This window comes from Falco biarmicus, chromosome 16 (assembly GCF_023638135.1).
Source record: "Falco biarmicus isolate bFalBia1 chromosome 16, bFalBia1.pri, whole genome shotgun sequence".
NCBI lineage: Eukaryota > Metazoa > Chordata > Aves > Falconiformes > Falconidae > Falco > Falco biarmicus.
This window is the reverse complement of record NC_079303.1, coordinates 6,344,735-6,359,903: the sequence shown is the minus strand read 5'-3', so window position 1 is coordinate 6,359,903 and position 15,169 is coordinate 6,344,735. Positions and strand designations below refer to the sequence as shown.

At 55.3% G+C, this 15,169-nt stretch overlaps 1 protein-coding gene across 3 annotated transcripts in view; it reads right to left on the bottom strand.

Moving 5' to 3' along the window:
• Positions 1 to 12,356: 12,356 nt before the first annotated feature.
• Positions 12,357 to 15,169, bottom strand: part of RAP1A (RAP1A, member of RAS oncogene family) — a 42,444-nt gene continuing 39,631 nt past the window's right edge. For all 3 annotated transcript variants that reach the window (XM_056361280.1, XM_056361278.1, XM_056361279.1), the window contains exon 9: positions 12,357 to 13,066. The gene's annotated coding sequence lies outside the window, so the exon portion shown is untranslated. The remainder of the gene's footprint in view (positions 13,067 to 15,169) is intronic.

Here is a 15,169-nt window from a genome sequence, read left to right as displayed (position 1 = left end):
CTACCTAATTAGCACAATGAAAGTCTTTAATGAGGCCCTGGCTGTGTTCTGCATCTCTGATAGGAGTGGTTAATACCAAACACAGGGCAATAATTATAGAAACACATTCCCCCATGAGCTTGCCCTGTGGAAGGCAGCAATGCCAAGTGAAGCCTGGGCATTCAGGTTTATTAGAAATCTCCGCTCACAGGGTATGCAAAGCCCAGCCGGGATCAAATGCACTGGAGCTAATTTGATGCCAATAACATTCACCCAGACACCAGCGATTAATAAACTGGCACGAGGGGAGCTGCTGTTCACCGTGCACTTGGTATTTGCAGCCAAGGGGGAGGAGGCTGTTGCTGGATGGCGGCTCTGCCAGTGCCCAGCGCCTCCAGTGAGAGCCTGGAACCTCCCGCCCGCCGAGGCAGGGGGCGAAGGCAGGGGTGGGTGGGAGGAGGAAGGCGTTGGGTGCTCTCGGTGCTTGCAGGGTTCCCATTCTGCGGGGGGTGGCCGGGTGAGCAGTGCAGCCCGGCCCCTCACAAAGCCCACGTCACGCAGCACCGTGGCTCTGCCGAGCGGAGCCAGCACCACTGACATGGGTAGGTGCTGGATCTGGCCCGTACGGCTTAACGTATAGAGAGGATTTGGCTCTTAACATTAATAGAGTGATTTTCCAGGAGCTGCTCCTCACTCTGCCTCCCTGGGCTTCCCCTTCCCCGCCTGCGCCGATGCTAACACCCCGCTCTTCCAGCCAGATGGCCTCCAGAAGGCTCACAAATGTGCCTGTAATTAAAAAGCCTTTATTTTCAAAACCATTTCACAGCTTATTCTTCTGACAATGGGATGGGGCTTCTTAGGTTAATGCTGGGCAAGAGGGAAGGAAAATACAGGCTGGCTGCTGCCCGTCCTGTTTTCCTTCCCCGTTGACACAGGTTGTATTTACTATTTACCCCCTTAAAATGGGGGGTCCCACGTGCCCTGCAAATCTGCACCACTGCTGAGCCTCCCCAGGCCAGGGCTCATCATCCCTAACGACACTCGGCTCTGTCCCCGTTACTCATCCGCGCTGATGTGCCCAACCAACCTGGCAGGCTTTCCGACTGGAGACGGAGCAAATTCAACAATTTCCCCTCGATTCCCCTCGCACTGAGTCCGGCAGGAAAGGAACCAGTTGCCACATCCTCGCTGAACTAAGATCTGTGTTATTCCAAGTCCAGCGCTGTTTTATTCACCCCAGCACATTCCCGACCACCTTCACTGTATTATTTAATCAGCAGCAGAATCTCTTCTACTTTAAGCAGCGTTTCTAAACCATGGACCATGCTGCTTTAGTGTCTCTGCAGAAAAGGGCTGTATTTCATTTCTCGTTCCTTTTGTTCGTTTGTATCCATGTGGCATTTCTAATCAAGAAATCGTACCCCCTTCCAGCTGGCAGGCGGTCTCATGTGTGGGTTTTAAAGCAGAAATAAACCCCAGTTTTCCGCACTGCTTTGCCTCAGCCTGCCCTGGGGGCCGACCTCCTCGCCCCCCTCGCTCGCCCCGCTGCAGCCGGGGGTCGGTGCCGGCCGGGCACTCGCCCTCTCCAGCAGCTTCTCACCTCTGCGTTTCGGGAGCGTTTCCTGCAATAAGGGCCCTGAGCAAAGCCTCTGGGCTGGCTCAGACTTCCTGGCTTTCGCTGAACAGGAAAACGAAAGGGGGAAAATCAATATCCCGGGAGAGCAAGGCCTGATCCCGTGGCGCTGCTTCCTTGGCCAGGCTGGGCGTTAAGGCAGAAAGCGCTGCCTGATGCTCTAAGCCCAGGTTAAGCCCTGCCGGAGCCGCTGGGACACAGGCTGCAGGGTCGGGAGGGGCGGCTGGGGGTCCCTGCTCACGCTCACTCTGCCCTTTGCACCAAGGCCCACCCGGGCCCCTCCGCCGGCGCAGGGGGAAGGGGCTGGATGTGGCCGCAGCCTCTGTGGAGGAGCGACGGGAGAGCAGCTCCGGGCTGACCTTGCTCCCGGCTGTCACCCCCTCCCGGGGGCTGGCACGGGGTCCCTCCCGGCACAGTGTGGAGCCGGGTGCCCGTGGCACGGGGGTGGCTCATGCCGGCTTTACCATGTGGCTGCTGTGCCAGCCCTGGCACCGCTGCGCTGCCGGGGGGCTGCCAGGGTCGCCCCGCTCGGGCAACCGGGAGGGAGATCCGCTCCCTCCTTAATAAAGCCGGCAATTCGGGCTGGACCTTCCCGGGGGGCTTTGCCTCGTTCGCAGCGTTGGGCTGGAGTTAGCGACGTGGCATTTCGAACCTAGAGATAACGAACGTGACATTCTGTCAGGTTTAATTAGTCCCTTTGCTCTGCCGGTGGCAGCCGCTGCAGCGGCAGCGCCTGGCTGAAGGCCGGCAGGAGCAGAGGGCTGGCGGCTCCCAAGGCTCCGCAAGCAGAGGGGAGCCCGGGGGGGCTCTGGGACCGAGATCAGCAGTCGCCCGATGAAGCCGTTGCTTTATTCAGAAATGCATATGCTAACAGCAACCTCCCTTTGCCTAGTTAGGGTAACTACAGGGGCATCCAGGCCCTCGCATTGTATGTGCTGTACCCCGTGGTCTGTAACAATGATCTGGGACTGGAAAAGTCCTTCAGCGGACGACTGGGTGTCTCCGCAGAGCTGGGACATTGCAGAATATCGTTTGCCTCTGGCCCAGACCGAGGGCATTGCAGCACCAGGTCCCTCCCAAAGGGCAGCGTGCAATGAGGCCCTGGTTAACTTGGTGCCTCGGGAGCAGGGGGCAGCAGGGGGGCAGCGGCTGCGGCAGGCCGCGGTGCAGCGTGGCACGGAACGAGCTCTCCGAGCTTGCCCGGGTGCCCAGCGGCGCTGCTAGCCACGTCCAGCCCGACAGCTCTCCTGTCAGCCTGCGCGGACAGCCAAGGCAGCCGGGAGAAGTCCCCTGGGGGCGTGGGGGACGTGGGGGACACTCAGCCCTGTGAGGCGAGGGGAGCAGCTTGGCTCCCCAGAGCCACCGCCACCCATGTCCCTGCGGAGCCCAGCGTGTTCCCTTCCTCGGGCTGTGATCACCCCAGCCTGCACGGCCCCGAGGACGTTGCTGACGTTTGGTCCTGCTCTGGGGTCCCTCGGCTGCAGCTCTCCCGAGCGACCTGCCCAGGCTTTCCCCCTCCTCGCGTCTTCCTTCTGTTCCAGACCAATTACTGGGAGTTTGCACCCAAGGCAGCCAGCCAGGCGGTTATGCATGCAGCTGCCTGATCTGCATGCGCTCATGCTAATTGTGTGGAAACGATTCGTGGCCGGCTTTGTACCCAGTTTCCTGTACCCTGAATTGAGCTCTGCCTGTAAAAAGGAGATCAGGTCCTCTGGATTTGAATGGATTCAAGAGGGGATCTTTCTATTTACTGCCTACCTGGCTTTCAAACACCTCACTGACGGAGCAATGCCCTTAGCAGGAGTATCTGAGCTTTTCACAGAACATAGATGTTATTTGCCTTTCTAAGGAACAAACACTCCACTTGTAGCTACAAACAGTGTCTTGGGAAATTCACTGGAGATAAGATGCATTGCCAGGAAAACTCGAGCAAAAGTCCCCTTTCTGCAGAGGTTTTAGGGGACCTCTGAACCGCTCTGAGATGGACGGGGTAAGACACCCTCACCCTGCTTGTAAAACAGCAGACCCTGCGGGTTCTTACAAACACCCGCCAGGCGATTCCTTCTCCCCTGGCCAGGAACACGGGTGCAGCCCTGCCTGGCTGCCAGGGAGCGTTGCCGGGACCAGCTCCCACCTCCAGGGAGCCAGAGCTGGGCAGGGTGGGGGCCTGGCTGCCTGGGGGTGGCACCAGCATCCCACCTGGGTGGGGGGACATCGGCTGCTGCGCGGCGAGGGCTCGGCAAGGGTCTGCTCATGCCCTTTTTGTCTGCACTTAAATCTCTTCTAGAGCAACCTGTCCCTCCTGCAGCATGTCAGAGGTAAATTTCCCCGGTAAATTTCCCCGGAAAAAATCCCTACCGGAAGGGATTGTGTTCCCATCGGGTGTTCAGGTTTTTTTGCTATAATGTGATTTAATGTGACAAGTGTAATTAGATGTGACACATCTTTGCAACAATTCACTACCTTGAAAAATCACAAACAAGCTTCAAATAAGAGAGAATGCATAGCTCACATCTCTGTACATTGCAGCTGGAAAAAATGAGCACCAAGTTAAGGACTTTTCAGTGCTTCCTTTGGGAGACAGCGAAGTCATGAACACGATGCTATAAATTAATTATTTAGATCCCAGCCCTGCAATGAGAGCCATCTGGCCAGATGCCTTCACCCTAACCACAGCCCCCTTGGAGTTAATGGCACTCGCTACAGAAGGAAAGAGCAACCCACGTGTATCTGTTAATGGACTGGGGCTTCAGTCCCTGCCCTGAAACTAGAAAAGACAGAACAAAACCGATTCTTGGCACTCGGGCTCCTGCGCCATTCAGTTTTCTCTGGAATTAAGACAACACACTAAACCCACAGTGCCTGTGTAAACGTACGTGTCTGTATACCGAGACCTTCGGTTCAGCGGGCTGATCCAGCCTGAGCTCACGCTGCCCTCGGCATCCCTGGCCCCACATCTCGGTTTGCACAGCCTGGACTGGGAGACTGGGAGACTGGGAGACTGGGAGACTGCCAGCGGGAGCTGCTTGCGCCCGCCCGCTCCAGAGAGCTGCAGGAAAAGGCTCAGACAATTCATTATGCACATCAAGATTAATTCTCATTCCCGCTCCGAAGGGCCCTCCGTTTACCATTCGGTTGCTGGAGTGCAGCACTGCGTAAGACGTACTTTTGCCATGGCCCTAAAGCGTGTGGCTGGTGCTCTTTTCCCCGAATTTCAGATACTCGTGGGCTTCAAGCTGCAGCATGGCCAGTGTGTCCCGCGTAACACAGGGATGGAGACCCAGGGGAAGGAAAATCCTGTGTCTGGAAGAAGCACTGAAGGAAGCAGGTGGGGGCTTTGGAGATCCTGGAAAAACCTCAGTTAGCAAAAGCAGAGCATGCAGAGCAGCACGGCCACCGGCACACCCAGGAGCCCTGCCTGCCTTTCCCAGGGAAGAGACAAGAGGGAAAGAGTTAAAAGCTGTCTCCAGGCAGGCAAACAAAAACGCTATTGCGCTCATCTTGCTCGCTATGCTCATCTAATTACGTTATTTAACAGGATACCCTCTCATTGATTTTAATTACTCACATAATTTGGGAAGTAATTCACAGTACATCCCTGCAGGGTGCATGAGTCTGAGTTGGGAACAATGTGCTCAAGTCTTCCTCGCTACATGAAAGAAGATGGGGAGGACGAGCCGCAGCCCAGCAGGCAGGCGGGGGGAGCAAGGCCGCGGTGCCTCATTCCCTTGGGGCAGATTTCTCCGCAGGGCAGAGGCACCGGCCAGCTTCTCCCCCAGCACTGGAGACGCCAGCGAAGCCAGGATCACACGGCAACAAAATATTGTCGCCCATTGGTATGGGCACGGGCATCGGTGCAGACCCGACTGTGGCCAGCCCCGCGCCCACCTGCGCAGCTCCCGTGCCCCAGTGGGATTTTCGGGGTTCCTCATTCAGCGGGGGGCGGTGATGCCGCAGCCTCGGCCCCCAGCTGCCACCCGCGTGGGGCGGCTGAATGCGATTCAAGAAGCCCCTTGTGTCCCACTGTCCCCGTCCCCGCTTGCAGAGCAGCTGCGGATTAATTGGCCCTTTGATATCGGTGGGTTTCTGCCAGGGACGATTCGCTCGTGTCTTGCTGACGGGGGGGAAATGCTCGTCCCGTCCAGCATGCCCAGACAGCCACTCGCTGCCTGCAGCTCTCCCTCCAGACCCCCCGGAGCAAAGAGCCGCCCTCCATCCCCGAGGACCATTAATCAAACCGTCCCCATCGTTGCTGACCATTAATAGCGCTTTTAACCACAGTCCTCCTGCAATTTTAACATTTTTTTTTAAACACGGTTGCACACAGTTTAGCAACATTGGGTTGTGCATCCCCCAGCACACACTTGTTTGGTTTCTTCACCGTCTTTTGTAAGTTCCCGACTTAATTAGGATGCAAACAATCCCAGAGGAATGTTTAATTAATATTATAAAGCAACAATGGGATGATTAAGCAAGTCTGGGCAGCTGCTATTTATACACAGGACATGTGGCACTTGTTGGGGGCGAGCGTGTCAAGCAAAAATCATTCCACGGACCTCTCTGTGCAATTTTATTGCTTGTTTTAATTGTCTGGTTCAGTCCTTTTCTCCTCTTTGTGTTTGCTCAGGCAGAGCGAAAGAAACACAGATTTAGCTCAGAGTCTCTTGTTCAGCTTAATTACAGAGTGAAAGCTTTCAACCGAGGAGCCTTTCTCCCACCCCTTCTCCTCTTCCCCAGCCACAAGGGCTCCAGAAACAGCCCAGCAGAAGCTTCGGGCAACGAATACCCTAAAACTGGTCCAGGAATAGCATCTGGGAGGCCCCTTCAAGCAGAAAAACACCCCAGAGGACAGAGGCAGGCTTTCAGGCTGAAAGAAGTGCAGGGGCTTTGCTGGGAGCAGCAGTGACTGTTTGGCTGCCCCGTGCAAGGGGACGGGGTGGGATGGGGCACAGGGTGGGATGGGGCACATAAGGCTGCATGCAGCAGTGGGGTGTCTGGAGCAGGCAGTCTCCCACCCCCATGGAATTAAATGTACTCCTCAAACGGTTAAGCGATGCTCTCATTGCACAGTGGCTTCACAGCACTGGTTTTTAGGGCATTTGCTATTTAGAAAATATTTCTTCTTTGCTACTCAGAAGCCTGCATGCAACCTGAAGTAATTGTATTTGCCTTGGGTTGAACTCTTTTTGCAGTTTCTAAAAAAACCCAACCATTTGATTTCTTCTGCTTCCCACAGAGCCATCTCTACTGAGAGCAGCAACCAACCAAACATTAAAAATTAAAGGAAGTGGGAAATCCGACAGCAGTGAAGTGAGACGGCAGCAGCACAGCCCCAGGCCCATGAGGAACGTGCAACTCACATCATACAGTGCAAATAAATTGACGCTTTCCTGGGGAAGACACACACCTTCCAGAGGCACTGCAGGCTCAGCGGGCGCCCAGCCCCGCGCCCCAGCCCCTGGAGCAGGCTGCAGCGGGACGTGGGGTGCCATGCGCCCCAGCACAGCCCCCAGGGACGTCCCTCCCCAGCCTTTCCCCCTACAAAACCTGACTTCTAGCAGCTCAGAGAGCTCGGCCCCACGGCTGGCAGGCAGCAGGGGAGACACGGGGGAGCTTTTCCCTCCTTCCCAAGGGCAGTGGCTTTGCCTCCAGCTGCTCTGACTCATCGTTACGTGTCTTATTCACTGCCTCACACTTACTCAATTATTACTTCAGTCCTGGCCCCACTCTGGGAAGCTTATCTCACACCAAATCCTTCTCGGTCAAGCCCTAAACACTGATTGTTTCAGAAGGAGAGGGCCAAAAGCTGCCTGTCAGCTGCTAATCACACTCGGCATCATGTACTGAATAAAGGGGAACACCCAGAGCTGGGGAGCGCAGGCACATCCAGGTCCTGAGCCTGCAGGGCACCCAGGGCCCGAGCAGCAAATAATACCAGCTAGGAGAGCGGGCTCCTTGCGTGCTGTTCTGCTGTCATCCTGACATGCAAAACCTGGCTGGGGCCGGGGGCGAAGCCAGCACCGTCTGGCAGAGGCTCCCCAGGGTCCCCCCTCTGCCGGCAGCTGCCGGGGCGGCCACTGGGGCAGGGGCTGTAAGGGGACAGCAGCCACAGTGCTGCTTCTTGGGGGGTTGAGAGCACCAAGTTCCTTGTTAGAGGATTCCTTTAGCTTGACTCCATCTCCTGAGGATGCTCACTTCTAATAGCATGGGCAGCGGGGAGGCGGAACATCTCTGAACACTTACTGGCAACGAGAAAACCCTTCAAACAACTGCAACAACCAGGGCACCCAGAGTTTCTGGGAGAAAACCTCTTTTGGGATAGACTTTTTGGCTGAGAGAGGGCACTGAAAGAGTTAACTGTGTAAGCCCCAGCCTATGACAAGACTGTACATTCACCCTGGTTTCTTTTAAATCGAGATCCCGGGTTCCTGCTCTCTGGGCTGGCTCCGCTAACAACCCCCCAGCCCTAGAGCTGGCGAGGAGGCAGCCGGGGCTGACAGACACATTTATCCTCCCTGTGCATCAGGGGCCTTAATGGATTGTCATGTCCGAACCAAATCAATACATTCAGATCAGAAAACTTCACTCCAAAGCCAGTAAAACATCTATGCCTGTTTGCTCAATTAAAGCCCGTGATATGCTGACAGGATAAATAAGTATCTCCCTGCACTAGAGTCCTGCAGAAAATGGATGCTTTCTCTTGTTTCCATTGAAATTCATGTATGTTCCTAATGGGATTTGAGAAAACAAGAGCCTTCTGTTTGCCAGCTCGGTTTCTTGCCAGATTTCTGCACCAGGCAACACCGAGTCAGTTGACCAAGGTGCACGTTACAGGAGAGAGACCTGTGGGTGCGTAAGCGTTGGCTTCGCTGCATTACGGAAAGATGCTCCAGTTCCACCTGTCCTCGCTGTGATGCTCTGGGCTGCTGGTTTGCCAAAGTCCAGCCTCTGCCCCCTGCTCTGCATGCCCGTGGCTGCGCTGCGCCTTTCCCTGCTCCCGCAGATTAACTGTGACCAGAGCGTGAGCCGGCCCGTATCAGGTCTCCCTCATTTCAAACATCATTTATCATACAGGATTATCCTGCAGGGGCTCCTGAGCAGTCATATTTAATAACATAAACGGCCTCAAATCAAACGAGGTCTCCTGTGAATTTAAGCCAAACTGACACAGCAGCTTGACACTGCTGATTTCCAACGCTGAATGAAAAATGGTCGTAGGATGCTGGCTGGCTGTGGCCCTCCGGATGCTGGACCCACGCGCCAACCACAGGGAAGGCTGAGCAGAGGTTTAACGTCTCCGAAGTCAGTTTGTCCAATGATTTGTAACAACCTGGGTAGGAAAAGGCAGCAGAGCTGCAACACTGCTTGCTTTCACTCAGCTCCACCATCATTCACTCAAAACGGGTTGCAAGAGGCCTGATTTATATTTAAAACACTTGCAGGGGAAAAAAAAAGACAAAATTATTGTTAACTTCCATTCTGCGAGGAGCTCAGCCGGTGGCGGCTGTTGCTTTCCATGGGGTCGTTCTGGAGGACACCCGGGGGTTTTCTCAGGTTTCTTGGCTGCAAAACAGTGCTCCACAGAAATTAATCCCGGGAGCCTGCGGCAGCATCCTGCGAGCAAAGGTGGTCCCGGCCAGCACAAGGTGGTTGTCACCCGCTGCTGGCGGCCAGAGGCTGCCTCACCCAGCTCCATAATGCCGCAGTGTGCTCGGCCCGCAGTGCCGCGCTCGGCCCCATGAATTTGTCCTTTGTTGCTCGATGTTGGGCTGCAGCAGCGGAGAGCAGCTGCCGGCCCTGCGCGCCCTGCTGCTGCTGCCCAGCCCACGTGCAGCATGGGGCCGCTGCCAGCCCCGAGCACCCTCCTCTCGGCAGCACAAGGGGCTCCTTATCCATCCCGAGCCACCGCCGCGTGCCTGTGAGGGAGGTGGCTTTTGGCCTTAAACATCGGTACCGCCCGGAGAAAATGCCACCGACAGGGGCTGTTGCCTGGCCCAAGGGGACATGGGGGCCAGTGCCACGGGGGAAAGGTGGCCACCCCATCCCCCCAGCAGCTCCTCTGGCCCGAGGGGACATGGCGCAATCAGGATTTAGCCAAGAGCTGGCACGGCCAAGCCAGCAGGATGGGCACCTCTGACTCCGGCTGCAATTCCAGTTTTGTCACAGACCTGTCTAAAATCTCAGAGAAATTATTTCACCTTCCTCCGCTGCTGCTCCCTTTGGGGCGCATCCCGTTGGAGATGAGGGAGAGGATCCGGGACCGCGGGGATAACGGGGCGTCGCTCCTGGCTCTGCCTCCACCTGCTGCTGACAGGCACAAGGAAGGAGCCCGAGCTCCTCGTGTGCGACTTCCCAGGGGAGCGGGAGGCTCGGCCCGGCCCGGGGTAACCGGACGCTGTTTCCCAGCACCGGGATCAGCGGGTGCCGGGGCCACAGCCGAGCCCGGCCTCAGCCGGGAGCAGCCACACGGGCTCAGCACCGCCGCCAGCCTGAGGTGGGCAACTGACCCCGGCCGGGGGCTGCTGGGCTCTGAGCCCCCGCCCCGGGGCACTCGTGGGCCCAACCTGCCCGTCCCCCCCCCCGGCCGGGACCCCCAGGCGCCGGCAGCTCCGGCCCCGGTGCGCCGGTTACCGGGGGGCGGTGGGAGCCGCCGCCGCAGCCCGCGCGGTGCCCGGACCCCGGTGCCGAGCCCGGGGGAGACCCGGAACCGCCGCGGGGGGGGGAGGGGGCGCAGAGGCTGCCCCGGCCGTGCCCCCCCCCGCCCCCGCGTGCGGCCCCAAACCCAACCGCGGCTCCAGCCCCCCGGGCCGCGCGCTGGGGGGCGCCACGAGCCCGCCCCTCCCTCCGGCAAAGGCCGCTTTGCCGGGCGGGTGCCGGCGGCAGCAGGAGCACATGGCACCTGGGGAAGGGGGGGTGGGGGGGGGTGGGGAGGGGAGGGGAGGGGAGGGGAGGGGAGGTGGGGGGGGGGGGGTCCCCTCGTCCCGCGCTTCAGGACACCCCTCCCGGCACGCGCTCGCAGCGCGCCACCGCCCCCCCGCGCCTGGGCACCCCCTCCGGCCACGTGCGGGGGGGGCGGGGCTGCCGCGCCGGGGGCACGGGGGGGGCGGCGGGGGGATGTGCGGGGGGGGATGTGCGGGGGGGGGGGATGTGCGGGGGGGCCGGGGCGGTGCGGGGGGGGGACGTGCGGGGGGGCCGGGGCGGTGCGGGGGGGGATGTGCGGGGGGGGATGTGCGGGGGGGGGACGTGCGGGGGGGGCCGGGGCGGTGCCGGGGGGGGATGTGCGGAGGGAATGTGCGAGGGGGGGGCGGGGCGGGCAGTGCGGGACCGGCCCCACCGCCCCGCCCTGACGTGACGTCACCAGCGCCCCCGCCTCGGCCGCTTCCCGCCAGCGCCCCCCAGCGGCGCAGCCCGGGATCGCCCCCCCGGGACCCCTCGCACCCCGGACACGCGCACACGGCAGCCAGGAACGGGGGGGTTCAGCTCTACAGAAGAGGCGTCTGGCGGCCGGCACGTACATTAAAATGACTTTATTACTAAAATATTTTTACATGTAGCAAAGATACGCGCCCCGCACGCGCCGCAGCTCGGCCCCTCCAGAGCGGGGCAGGGGGCATCCTGCTCGGGCCACCAGCCACAACTGCCCTCCGAGCAGCCCCTACGCGGGCTGTTTTCACACTCTCATCATCCAAACACTTTCATCCAGTCTCGTTCGGGCTGCATTTAGAAACTGGGATCCCTCTGGAATTCAACAGCTGCATCAGTAACATCGTTTTTTAAAAAAACCCCATTTATAGAAATTTCTCCCCCCTGGTTTCCAGTAAAACTCTACAACAGGTCCAGGAACAACTGTTCACTACGTATTACATTTGGGTTTCCCATTTAAACAACCAGGACAACGTCCATCCTGAGTTTTCTCCACTGTGAAGAAACGTTTCTCTTCTCACTTACTGGGAAGCGAAGCAGGAGCGAGTCCCGCACGGCCAGAATTCCAGCAGCATCGCGCCAAGGACGGGCCTCCAGTACACAGGAGGATCGAGGCTGAGCACCCACTGGGCTCTTCATATCCTGCTCTTACAAACTTGGTGAAACCAACAGGTATTTAATAGAAAAAAAAAAACCAAACACCAAACCAAACAACAAAAGAAAACAAAACACACAACAAACCCAAAATGAAAAAAAAAAAAAAAAATCCCCTTCAGCTGACCTTGCGGATAAGTAACGTTACCCAGATTTGGTCTAAAAATTAAAGCAGCTGTTTGCCTCGTTGAAATTGTATTTAGACAGGACCAACTTCCAGCTCCACAGCGTCGCGTTGAGATGCTGCCCAGGAGGGATGCGGCAGGCTCCTGCCCAGCGGCTGACACCGTCAGAACAGGGACTCCATCCCAAAGCACACCATCGGGTGACACCAAAAGCACAGCAAAAGTCAGACCTGGATACGGTATTAAACCAAATTTGTACATATAAAAAGAATTGTACAGAGGAAATATTTTCAGCAGAATACAATCTTTAAACGTTCAAAAGAATATACAAAAGTAATTAAAAGTAGCCTTCTGCACTGAAGTGTGTGGTATGATTAAATACATCCAACACGGAGGGGGCGTGAAGACATCGCGTCAGCATGATGGCACAGGGGTGGCATTTGTGATAACAGAATACTTGATCTACCAGAATGGAAGAGGAATTCACAAAACATGGATAAAAACCAAAGCCTGGAAACCGCAACAAAAACACAGAAACAAAATGAAAATGTACTAAAATTTAATCATTCATAAAAGCTGTAATTTAATCTGTGACAGTAAAACACAAGAAGCAATATTAGAGTTGGTTTAGTATATTATATATTTTTGCTTTTAAAGCCATAGAAATCAGTTATCCCAGTTTTTTTCCTATAAAAGACCCATTTTTCCAAAGCATTATGCACAAACATTTTTAATTAGAATACAATGGCAGAATGAAAATAATGATATTCCGTAACTTTTAAATATAAAATGAAGTCAATGACTCAAAAAGTTATTTGTTGCAGTGAGTTCAAAGGGAAGTTTCAGATAATATATATCTATAGTTATAGATATAATGGTGGAATATTTTTAGTGCTCGATGGGGAGAAATTATGATAAAATGGTCAATATGAAATTTTAATTATAGTAGCAATACCTAACATTTGAAATGCATCCATGCTCCTTTGTATAATCATACACTAGAGTCAATTATATTTATTTTCACATCTGTTAACTGCTATTGCAAAGGAGGAGTACTATTGTCTTAAATTTCCAAGAGATATACACAGAGCAATTTCTTTTCCCAGGGACTGTGTGCAAACCATTTTAAGATCTAATTTCTTCTCGTAGTATATAAAAACAGGAGAAGATTCTTCAGATATGTTATTAATTTCCATAAGGTTTTGAAGTCGGGAATGCTGGCACTTTCCATTTAGGCAACAGTTCTTCATTCCTGAATCTAGAGAAGAAAATAAATAAATAAATAAATAAATAAAAGATGATGGAGGGATGTTTCTCATCCCACCGACGAGATGAATGATCTCGGACAAAGACCCAAAAGCTTCCCCAGACAACTGCCGGCACCCAGGCTTGTAAAAACACGCAGCATTTCAGCACGAGCTGCTTATCTTCCCCCTGTGCTGGGGTTTGGTCCTACCATCCTCCCAGTTCAGAGATACAAAAGAGACGAGACTTTGGAAACTACAACTCCTCAAGAAACAAGCTCTTGTTTTATCACGACGGCGGCAGCAGCACAGCCACAGCCACCGCCCTGTTTTCCTGCTGCGGTAACGACAGCCCCCTCCCAACCCACCTGCCTTTCCAGATGGGCGGCCTCCAAGTAGGTTTTGAATTCAGCAATGGACAAACAGTTTCTGCGAGAGGAATTCTGCCTTTTATATTTTAAAATGCTTTGAAAGCCTAACAAGTTGGAGACCGCCCCGAGCCCTACACCAGCTGTCAAAAGCAGGCAATGAACTGGGAAGAGATTTACAAAGAACGAGGGAGACCCTGAAATATTTTGAGCATCTCGAGCAGGTCTGGGGTAGAAGGCAACGTTACAAGAAGCCTCATCAGTGCCTGACCGAACGGCAGAACTCCTTCAGCCGTGCTGCCCTTGCAGTGCCACACTGCTGCTGGTGCCGGGCTTCGCAGCGCGGGATCGCGGGCAGGAGGGCGATGGCAGAGCCACGCCAAGCCCGGCACGGAGCACGTTCTCCCCGCGGCTGGGGAAGCCCGTCTCCAAGAAGTCATCCTGGCTGACGGCACACCAGCTAAATTCAGCCTTATCACCTGAGGAACAGGAAAAGCCACTCCAAGACGGGCTCTTCGGTTTCTTTTCCTAAAGCCATTGTTTCCCCACAACCCTAAGCTATTATTTTCTGGCATTCAAAGCTCAGGATACGATACTAATTCTAAGTCATCAGAAGCCAGGTTAACTGCACAGCTCCACTTACCCTACTCAGTCACACCTAGGCTACGTAAATGGCCATCTAGAGCATGAACTTCAGATCTGGCAGCAGACAGCAAGCCACCTGCTTTCAGGAATTCCCAAAATCCTTCTATGGCCAGGAGTTTGTCTGGAACACTGCAGGACACGGGTACTTGAGCTGCTTTTGCCAGCTCTGCTGCACCTATTCATGAAACTGAAGAGCAGAATACAGAGCTGCTGCTGGGGCACAGACACCACCAGGAGCTGGCAGCCCACGCAGCCCAGGATGACAGAGGCGGCAGCCGGTGCAGCATTTACTCCTCCCCAACGCATGCCCGCTGCGCTCGCAGGCTGAACGCGCTTTGCACTACAACCAGGGCCCAGGACCACCTGCTTGCAGCCTGCCCATGTCTTACTGCCCAGCACCGAGATGGGCCGCTCACCCCACGCCCTTCTCTGCTCAGAACAGTGCCACGCAGCACACTCGGCACACTCGCGTGCTAACACGCTGACAGCTCACAGGGCAGCCTAGGTGGTATTTCTGTCCAAAACCTGAAGCTACAGAAATGCTGTTTTCTTTCAGGAGTGCGATGGAACAGCTGCAGGCACACAGAGTACCCTGCCAAGATACACAGGAAGATTATTTATAACTATGTCCAACCTCGGGGTGGCTTTTTTTTTTTTTTTTTTTTTTTTTGGTGGGGAGCTTTTTATTTCTGTGCCATTGATATCCATGTCCCACCCAAACCAATCTCCTATCGGCCCTGTAACACCTAGGACTGAGGCAGCAGCTGCAGCAATAACACAAGTCATATAGATGCTACCAGATTTCAGCAGAGGATAAGCAGGAAGCAAAACTGAGCCACGGTGGCTCAGAGCAGTGTCACAACACAGAGGAAGAACCTGCAAGAGTAAAAAGGAAGCTCCTGCTGTCACACTCATCAACCCAAGCAAAAGGAGAAAGGGAGAGAAGCAGGTATTGCTCTGCCAGGTCAGTCAGCGCCACTGACCTTTTAAAAAAACAGGTCCAACAACTGCAGAAGTTTGTATTTGGGAGCAGACAGAAGAAAGAGGAGTGGAGGGAAGGGCAGCGAGTCCTCTCTCCGCTGGGAGCAGCCCACGGTC